Below are 10,829 nucleotides of genomic sequence, written 5' to 3'. Positions count from 1 at the left end.
CCTTTGATGTAAATAACTAACTTAATCTCTGGCTTTTAATTTTTAACAGAAACCATTTTCATTCTTGTATGAGGCATCATTTCCTGTCTTATTCCATTCATGCTGCTATAAGAAAAATACCAAAAACCACATGGCTTATAAACAACAGAAATATGTTTCTTGTAGTTCTGGAAGCTGTAAGTCCGAGATCATGTTGCAAACATGGTCAGAAAAAGGCTTCCTCCAGGTCACAGGTTTTGCACTGTATCTCCACATGGTGGAAGAAGCTCTCTGAAGTCTCTTATAACAGCATTAAGCCCATTCATTAGAGCTCTGCCCTCACGACCTAATCAACCTAAGACCCCCATCACCTTAGGGGTTAGGATTTCAACATATGAATTCTGAGGGGACACAAACACTCAAACTATAACACTTTCTGTATCAACAAGTTTTAACTCTGTTAACTAATGTTTTTATATCATTAAAATCTGCATAGGCTCTTGTTATATGTACACTTTACCACAAAGACTTTTTCTAAAATATGAACTGACAAGGATTAGCTTCATTACTAGAACTGAGCTCAATTTTGTATGTCTGCTGCCTATCTTATGCTTTTCTGGTTATAAAGACCATTTTCATTAAGCTCTAAACACACTTAGCATTGTTCTGATGGAACACAATGATTTCTTCTCCATGTGTCTAGAATTTTCTTTACCTTTGCTTTTTGTTGGGTGCACAAGCACACACACACACACACACACACACACACACACGCTTAATGCTCCTTAGAGTATGGATAATCAATGCACATGATTAAAGAGAAAGTTTGATGAAATATCAAGAAGGGAATAAGGACCAATTCCATTTTACTGGGCATTGAACTGGGATGTACTTTTCATCATGCCAAGCTAACATGGTGGGATTCTTCTGTCCAACATGTACTTGAAAGTGAAAAAAAAACCCAAAAACAAAAAACAAAAAACAACCCAGTGCTCAAATTTGTTGAGGAAAAAGAAAGAACACCACCCTGTGACCTTAACTGGTCACCAGCCTTTTTGTAATTTGCTCCAAGGAAGGCTAGGTATGCTCACTGGCAGCTCTAGATTCATGTCCATGCCCATCCATGATTAAAAGCAAGCAATCAAACAAACAAGAGACAAGTGCCACACAAATCTGAACATCCCAGAAAGTCTTCTACTGACTCAGTCCGGATGACTTTCCCACACTTGGAGTCAAAGGCTGGAGCTTGGGGCGGCAATTCCTGATTGTCTGGGCCAGTGGACGGGCAGGTGGGAGGGGGCTGACATCACTGCAGGTTCCTGTTAGTCAAAGGACACATAAAGACAAGTAATAAAGATTTCTGGTTAAAAATTAAAGATTCTAGAGTGGAAAACAAAAGAATAGGATGATGCTAAATGAAATAAAAATACAGACTTTAAAAAAATGAAGCCATATGGATAGAAACAATTATATAAATATTTGAATTAATAATGAAATGAATGAGGAGACATATTCTAAATATTATATAGTATAATATATTATTCTAAATAGTACATGTAGATACCCTGTCTCTATAAAATGAATGTGAAATCTGCCTCCCACCTCTGAGGGCAGGGTGGACTTGGTGACTGACTCACTTCTAAGGAGTAGAACAGGCGAATGGAAAACAGTTACTGTGTGCTGCAGAAACTCAACAAACACCACCTTAACCCAGTGATGAAGGTTAACAATTGTTGTGATTCAGCGATGTCATGCAGGTACCATGTCCTCCCAGATATGCTGTGATGAGAAGGGCGTTTCAACTCTGTGGTATTCTTTCTCAAAACCCACAACCACGGTCTAACCATAAGAAAAATAACAGACTATGCCTGTACTCTTCAAGATAGTCAAAGTCATGGAAACAGTCTGTTAATTCCTCAAACAGTTAATCAGTTACCATATGACCCAGCGATTGCATTTGTAGGTACACAGCCAAGAGAAATGACATTTGTCTACATAAAAATTTGTACATGAATGTATGTAGCATCATTATTCATAACAGCCAAAAGCAGAAACAACTCAAATGTCTACCAATTAATGAATAGATAAATCAAATGTCGTGTATTATTTGGCAACAAAAAAGAAATGAAGTACTGATACATGCTACAAAATGGATGAACCTTGAAAACAGTATGTCAAGTGAAAGAAACCACATATCAGAAAAATAAATGGAGCTTGTTATAAAGAATAATTCTATTCTTTAGAAGTGAGAATAGTGTGACATTTCATCATATGAAATGTCCAGAATAGATGAGTCTTTGGAGAGAAAGTGGGGTTGGGCTTTAACTGAATTCAAGCACAATGAGGATTTTTTTTCCCTTTTTAATTGGAGGATAATTGCTTTACAATATTCAATTGGTTTCTGTCATACAACAATGAGCATCAGCCATAAATATACATATGTCTCCTCTCTCTTGAATCTCCCTTCCACTTCCCACCCCATCCCACCCTCTAGGTTGTCACAGAGGACCAGGTTGGGCTTCCTGTGTTATACAACAAATTCCCACTAGCTATATATTTTACATATGGAAATGTATATATTTCAGTGCTACTCTCTCATTTCATCCTACCTCTCCTGCCCTGTGTCCACAAGTCTATTCTCTATTCTCCATCTCTATTCCTGCCCTCCAAATAGATTCATCAGTACCATTTTTCTAGATTCCATATATATGCATTAATATATTTGGTTATATCTTTCTTATTTCATTCTGAATAACAAGTTCTAGGTTCATCCATCTCACTAGAACTCACTCAAATTCATTCCTTTTCGGGGCTTAGTAGTATTTCATTGTATATATGTACCACAATTCTTTATCCATTCATCTGTCAATGAACATCTAGGTTGCTTCCCTCTCCTGGTTATTGTAAATAGTGCTGCAGTGAACACTGGGGTACAGGTGTCTTTTTGAATTATGGTTTTCTCAGGGTGTATGTGCAGTGGTGGGTTTGCTGGGTCATATGGTAGTTTTATTCCTAGTTTTTAAAGGAATCTCCATACTGGTCCAGAAAAACATCTATTTCTGCTTTATTGACTATGCCAAAGCCTTTGACTGTGTGGATCACAATAAACTGTGGAACATTCTGAAATAGATGGGAATACCCGACCACCTGACCTGCCTCTTAAGAAACCTGTATGCAGGTCAGGAAGCAACAGTTAGAACTGGACATGTAACAACAGACTGGTTCCAAATAGGAAAAGAACTATGTCAAGGCTGTATATTGTCACCCTGCTTATTTAACTTATATGCAGAGTACATCATGAGAAACCCTGGGCTGGAAGAAGCACAAGCTGGAATCAAGATTGCCGGGAGAAATATCAATAACCTCAGATATGCAGATGACACCACCCTTATGGCAGAAAGTGAAGAGGAACTCAAAAGCCTCTTGATGAAAGTGAAAGAGGAGAGTGAAAAAGTTGGCTTAAAGCTCAACATTCAGAAACCAAAGATCATGGCATCTGGTCCCATCACTTCATGGCAAATAGATGGGGAAACAACGGAAACAGTGTCAGACTTTATTTTTGGGGTCTCCAAAATCACTGCAGATGGTGATTGCAGCCATGAAATTAAAAGACACTTACTCCTTGGAAGGAAACTTATGACCAACCTAGATAGCGTATTTAAAAGCAGAGGTATTATTTTGCCAACAAAAGTCCATCTAGTCAAGGCTATGGTTTTTCCAGTGGTCATGTATGGATGTGAGAATTGTACTGTGAAGAAAGCTGAGTGCCAAAGAATTGATGCTTTTGAACTGTGATGTTGGAGAAGACTCTTGAGAGTCCCTTGGACTGCAAGGAGATCCAACCAGTCCATCCTAAAGGAGACCAGTCCTGCGTGTTTAGCGGAAGGACTGATGCTGAGGCTGAAACTCCAATACTCTGGCCACCTCATGCGAAGAGTTGACTCATTGGAAAAGACCCTGATGCTGGGAGGGATTGGGGGCAGGAGGAGAAGGGGATGACAGAGGATGAGATCGCTGGATGGCATCACTGACTCAATGCACATGAGTTTGGGTGAACTCCAGGAGTGGGTGATGGACTGGGAGGCCTGCTGCTGCTACTGCTAAGTCACTTCAGTCGTGTCCGACTCTGTGTGACCCCATAGACGGCAGCCACCAGGCTCCCCCATCCCTGGGATTCTCCAGGCAACAACACTGGAGTGGGTTGCCATTTCCTTCTTCAATGCATGAAAGTGAAAAGTGAAAGTGAAGTCGCTCCGTCGTGTCCGACTCTGGCGTGCTGCAATTCATGGGGTCACGGAGAGTCGGACACGACTGAGCGACTGAACTGAAAACTGAAACTGATGGGACTTTTTGGGGGTGATAGAACATCTAAAGCTCAACTATGATAATGGTTGTACAACTCTACACAGTTACTAAAAATCATCAAACTGTACCGTTTAAAGTGTGTGGACTCTGTACTCTGTAAATCATATTGCAAAAAAAAAAATGTTGTTAAAAGTATAATACTGGGACTTCCCTATGGTCCAGTGGTTAAGAATCTGCCTGCCAATGCAGGGGATGTGTGTTCAGTCCCTGGTCTGGGAAGATCCCATATGTCACAGAACAACTAAGCCCTTGCTCCACAACCACTGAACCCACGCTCTAGAGACTGCCCTCTGCAACAAGAGAAGCCACCTTAATGAGGAGCCCACATTGCAACAAAGAGTAGCCCTTGCTCACCACAACTAGAGAAAACCCATGCACAACAATGAAGATTCAGTGCAGTCAAAAAATAAAATAAAATTAAAAAAAATTTTAATGGTATTGGCGTGGTCTTGTTTTACCATAGTAACAACAAACCTTTTCTATACAAAGGTCTAGATGCACATGTTTTACATAAGTCACATGTTTTATATAAATGTTAATTTACATAAGTGTGTGCCTGTGTCCCAGGCCTGCTAACTCTGTGTCCTCTGTTCCTCTAAGCAATGCTTTTCTCCCACAGATATTACTTTAGGTCACCCTTGTGTGCGGTTTAATTTACATATGGTCACCTCTGTATCTTCCCACTGTGGTGGTGACTTGAAAGTGAGTTTATGATAGGACCCAGGGCTGGCCTCTATGACATGGTGCCAGCCTTACTACTTCCTTCACTTCACTGTGGCCTTTCTCACGTGATTCCACTATGGGGAGATTACACTGGGACTATTTTTCCGGGTATTAGTATGGCAAGACTTCTCAAAGGCACATAGAGTTGCACACCCTTTGCACCAACAATTTCTTTTTCAAAAGTGAACATTCAGGATGTAGTTAAGGATGGTGATTAGGATTTGTTATAAAGACGTCCATTCTGGTAATTCCCTAGCTTCACTTCTGGGTCTGAGTATAGAAAGGGAGACCAAATAGGAAGCAATGCCATGAAGGCACAGAAGGAATCAGAAGGAAATGTGGCTGCCAGTGCACGTGCATACAGGCAAACACACACACACTCACATACCAAACAGGTTCTGTTATCATAATACTAGAATTGTCCCAAGACGCTTTTCTAGACTCAATGAAAACACAGTCAGCTCACTGTGCACATATCTATGAGGAAATGTGTCTTGTAACAGTATACAGACACTGAAAAGATGTCATCCCCAGTGTTAGTAGGGAATATCAGAAACACTCTATGTAACACAAGGTTGTGAGAATTATGTCACATGCATAATGATAAAATAAATTCTCGAGGAGGTCCTAAGATGGCAGAGGAATAGGACGGGGAGACCACTTTCTCCTCCACAAATTCATCAAAAGAACATTTGAACGCTGAGTAAATTCCACAAAACAACTTCTGAATGCCATCAGAGGACATCAGGCACCCAGAAAAGTAGCCCATTGTTTTCAAAAGGAGGTAGGAAAAAATATAAAAGATAAAAGAGGTAGGGATGGAGCTCCGTCCCGGGAAGGGAGTCTAAAAAGAGAGAGAAGTTTCCAAACACCAGGAAACACTCTCACTGCCGAGTCTGTGGTGAGCCTTGGAACCACAGAGGGCAGCATCAGTTTAGTTCAGATCAGTCGCTCAGTCGTGTCTGACTCTTTGCGACCCCAAGAATTGCAGCACGCCAGGCCTCCCTGTCCATCACCAACTCCCAGAGTTCATTCAGACTCATGTCCATCGAGTCGGTGATGCCATCCAGCCATCTCATCCTCTGTCGTCCCCTTCTCCTCCTGCCCCCAACCCCTCCCAGTGTCAGAGTCTTTTCCAATGAGTCATCTCTTCACATGAGGTGGCCAAAGTACTGGAGTTTCAGCTTTAGCATTATTCCTTCCAAAGAAATCCCAGGGCTGATCTCCTTCAGAATGGACTGGTTGGATCTCCTTGCAGTCCAAGGGACTCTCAAGAGTTTTCTCCAACACCACAGCTTAAAAGCATCAATTCTTCGGCACTCAGCTTTCTTTACAGTCCAACTCTCACATCCATACATGATCACTGGGAAAAACATAGCCTTGACTAGATGGACCTTTGTTGGCAAAGTAATGTCTCTGCTTTTGAATATGCTATCTAGGTTGGTCATAACTTTCCTTCCAAGGAGTAAGTGTCTTTTAATTTCATGGCTGCAATCACCATCTGCAGTGATTTTGGAGACCCCAAAAATAAAGTCTGACACTGTTTCCACTGCTTCCCCATCTATTTGCCATGAAGTGATGGGACCGGATGCCATGATTTTCGTTTTCTGAATGTTGAGCTTTAAGCCAACTTTTTCACTCTCCTCTTTCACTTTCATCAAGAGGCTTTTGAGTTCCTCTTCACTTTCTGCCATAAGGGTGGTGTCATCTGCATATCTGAGGTTATTGATATTTCTCCCGGCAATCTTGATTCCAGCTTGTGCTTCTTCCAGCCCAGGGTTTCTCATGATGTACTCTGCATATAAGTTAAATAAGCAGGGTGACAATATACAGCCTTGGCGTAACCAGGAGGAAAAATAAATAAATAATTAAAACCCACAGATTACATGCCCAACGGTAGTAACTCCCCCACCAGAGAAGCACCACAGATGTCTGCATCCACCACTAGCAAGTGGGGGCCGGGCAGGGAGGCACGGGCTGCATTGCTTAGAGTAAGGACCGGGCCTGAATGCCCCGAGGGCAATCTGAATGAACTAACTTGGTCTAGGAAACCAGACTGTGGGATAGCTACCACATGAAAAGCCCTAACCTAAGACACCGGCAGGCCTGCACACAGAACAAAGGACTAAGCAGAGCTAGTCGGCTGCAGACCATCCCCCTCTGGTGACAGGCAGCCAGAGCCGGAAGGGGGCAATTGTGGCCCCACAGAGGCATTATCTACCAAACTGCAAGCAGGGTTCGTTGCTAATTAAGACTTCTTGGGATTCTGGACAGGCTACAACCGCCTGAGAAGGTGCACCAGTTGTACACCCAGAAAACTGAGCGGCAGGGACGGGGGTGGCAATAAGTCGCAGTGACTGCGCTCACCAAACATCTGGTCACATGAGCTGCTCGGACTTGGAAAGGGCACAAAAGGCAGGCCCAACCGAGTCTGTGCCTCTGAGGACTACCTGAGTACCTGAACCTGAGTGGCTTAGACCTGGGAAGTGCATATAACCCAGGGCCGGCCTCAGACAGTTCCCAGCAGAGCAACCTAGAGCCTAAGCAGTGTTGACAGGGAAAGCACACACGCCGTGAGCAGGGGAAAACCCAGTGTGGCCAAGACACTGAGAGCACACGCCAGTGTTATCTGTTGGCAGCATCCCTCCCTCCCCACAGCACGACTGAACAAGTGAACCTAAAAAAGTGTCCACCACCGCCCCCTTGTGTCAGGGTAGAAATCAGACACTGAAGAGACCAGCAAACAGAAGAAGCTAAAATAGAGTGAACCTCCTTGGATGGGACAGGTGCAATAGATTAAAACCCTGTAGTTAGTACTGGCTACATAAGAAGGGGCCTACAGATCTGGAGAAATATAAGCTGGATCAAGGAACTATCTGAAAATGAACTGACACCACACTGTCCACAACAATACCAGAGAAAGTCCTAGATATATTTTTACTATTTTTACTATGATTCTTTATTTTTTTTTTAATTTAAAAAAAATTTTAAGTCCTCTATTACTCCTTTAATTTTCATTTTTATAACCTACTATTACTTTGCAAAAAAAGAGAGAGACCCTATTTTTAAAGCAAACTTCATATATATATATATATATATATATATATATATATATATATATATTTTATAATGTTGTGACTTTTTTTCTTTAATATTGTATTTTTGAAAATCCAACCTCTACTCTAGATTTTTAATCTTTGCTTTTTGGTATTTCTTATCAATTTTGTACCTTTAAGAACCCAATCTTCAGTACCCATTTTTACTTGGGAGTGAGATTACAGGTTTGACTGCTCCCTCCCCCTTTGGACTCTCCTTTTTCTCCACCACGTCGCCTCTATCTCCTCCCTCCCCCTTCTCTTCTCTACCCAACTCTGTGAATCTCTTTGTGTGTTCCGGACAGTGGAGAACACTTAGGGAACTGATTACTGGCTGGATCTGTCTCTCTCCTTTTGATTCCCCCCTTTATCCTCCTGGCCACTTCTGTCTCCTTCCTCCCTCTTCTCTTCTCTGTATAACTCCATAAACATCTCTGAGCAGTCCAGATTGTGGCGCGCACATAAGGAAGTGATTACTGGCTAGCTTGCTCTCTCCTCTTTTGATTCCACCTCATCTCATTTGGGTCACCTCTATCTCCCTCCTCCCTCTTCTCTTCTCCATGTAATTCTGTGAACCTCTCTGGGTGTCCGTCACTGTGGAGAAACTTTTCATCTTTAACCTATATGTTTTATCAACGGTGCTGTATAGATGGAGAAGTCTTGAGACTACTGTAAAAATAAGACTGAAAACCAGAAGCAGGAGGCTTAACTCCAAATGCTGAGAACACCAGAGAACTCCTGACTCCAGGGAACAGTAATCAACAGGAGCTCATCAAACGCCTCCATACCTACACTGAAACCAAGCACCATCCAAGGGCCAAAAAGTTCCAGAGCAAGACCTACCATGCAAATTCTCCAGCAACACAGGAACACAGCCCTGAGCTTCAATATACAGGCTACCCAAAGTCACTCCAAACCAACTGACATCTCATAACTCATTACTGGACACTTCATTGCACTCCAGAGAGAAGAAATCCAGCTCCACCCACCAGAACACTGACACATGGCTACAAGAGACCCACCTCAAAACAAGGGACACATACAGACTCAAAGTGAAGGCTGGAAAAAGATATTCCATGCAAATAGAGACCAAAAGAAAGCAGGAGTAGCAATACTCATATGAGATAAAATAGACTTTAAAACAAAGGCTGTGAAAAGAGACAAAGAAGGACACTACATAATGATCAAAGGATCAATCCAACCAGGAAACCTTGACAAGCCACCTGTACAACCCCACCCACAGTGAGGAAACTCCACAATAAAGAGAACTCCACAAACTGCCAGAATACAGAAAGGCCACCCCAAACACAGGAATATAAACAAAATGAAGAGACAGAGGAATACCTAGCAGGTAAAGGAACAGGATAAATGCCCACCAAACCAAAGAGGAAGAGATAGGGAATCTACCTGATAAAGAATTCTGAATAATGACAGTGAAAATGATCCAAAATCTTGAAAACAAAATGGAATCACAGATAGCCTAGAGACAAGGATTGAGAAGATGCAGGAAAGGTTTAACAAGGACCTAGAAGAAATTTAAAAAGTCAATATATAATGAATAATGCAATAAGTGATATCAAAAACACTCTGGAGGGAACAAATAGTAGAATAACAGAGGCAAAAGATAGGATTAGTGAGGTGGAAGATAGAATGGTAGAAATAAATGAATCAGAGAGGAAAAAAGAAAAACGAATTAAAGAAATGAGGACAATCTCAGAGACCTCTGGGACAATGTTAAATGCCCCAACATTAAAATCATAGGAGTCCCAGAAGAAGAACACAAAAATAAAGACCATGAGAAAATCCTTGAGGAGATAATAGTTGAAAACTTCCCTAAAATGGGGAAGGAAATAATCACCCAAGTCAAAGAAACCCAGAGAGTCCCAAATAGGATAAACCCAAGGCGAAACACCCCAAGACACATATTAATCAAGTTAACAAAGATCAAACACAAAGGACAAATATTAAAAGCAGCAAGGGAAAAACAACAGATAACACACAAAGGGATTCCCATAAGGATAACAGCTGATCTTTCAATAGAAACTCTTCAGGCCAGGAGGGAATGGCAAGATATACTTAAAGTGATGAAAGAAAATAACCTACAGCCCAGATTACTGTACCCAGCAAGGATCTCATTCAAATATGAAGGAGAAATCAACAGCTTTACAGACAAGCAAAAGCTGAGAGAATTCAGCATCACCAAACCAGCTCTCCAAAAAATGCTAAAGGATCTTCTCTAGACAGGAAACACAAAAACGGTGTATAAACTCGAACCCAAAACAATAAAGTAAATGGCAACGGGATCATGCTTATCAATAATTACCTTAAGTGTAAATGGGTTGAATGCCCCAACCAAAAGACAAAGACTGGCTGAATGGATACAAAAACAAGACCCCTATATATGTTGGCTACAAGAGACCCACCTCAAAACAAGGGACACATACAGACTCAAAGTGAAGGGCTGGAAAAAGATATTCCATGCAAATAGAGACCAAAAGAAAGCAGGAGTAGCAATACTCATATGAGATAAAATAGACTTTAAAACAAAGGCTGTGAAAAGAGACAAAGAAGGACACTACATAATGATCAAAGGATCAATCCAAGAAGAAGATATAACAATTCTAAATATATATGCACCCAACATAGGATCACCACAATATGTAAGAC

The sequence above is a fragment of the Bubalus kerabau genome, chromosome X (genome assembly GCF_029407905.1).
Source record: "Bubalus kerabau isolate K-KA32 ecotype Philippines breed swamp buffalo chromosome X, PCC_UOA_SB_1v2, whole genome shotgun sequence".
NCBI lineage: Eukaryota > Metazoa > Chordata > Mammalia > Artiodactyla > Bovidae > Bubalus > Bubalus kerabau.
The sequence above is the reverse complement of the archived record's forward strand: the minus strand, read 5'-3'. Positions refer to the sequence as shown.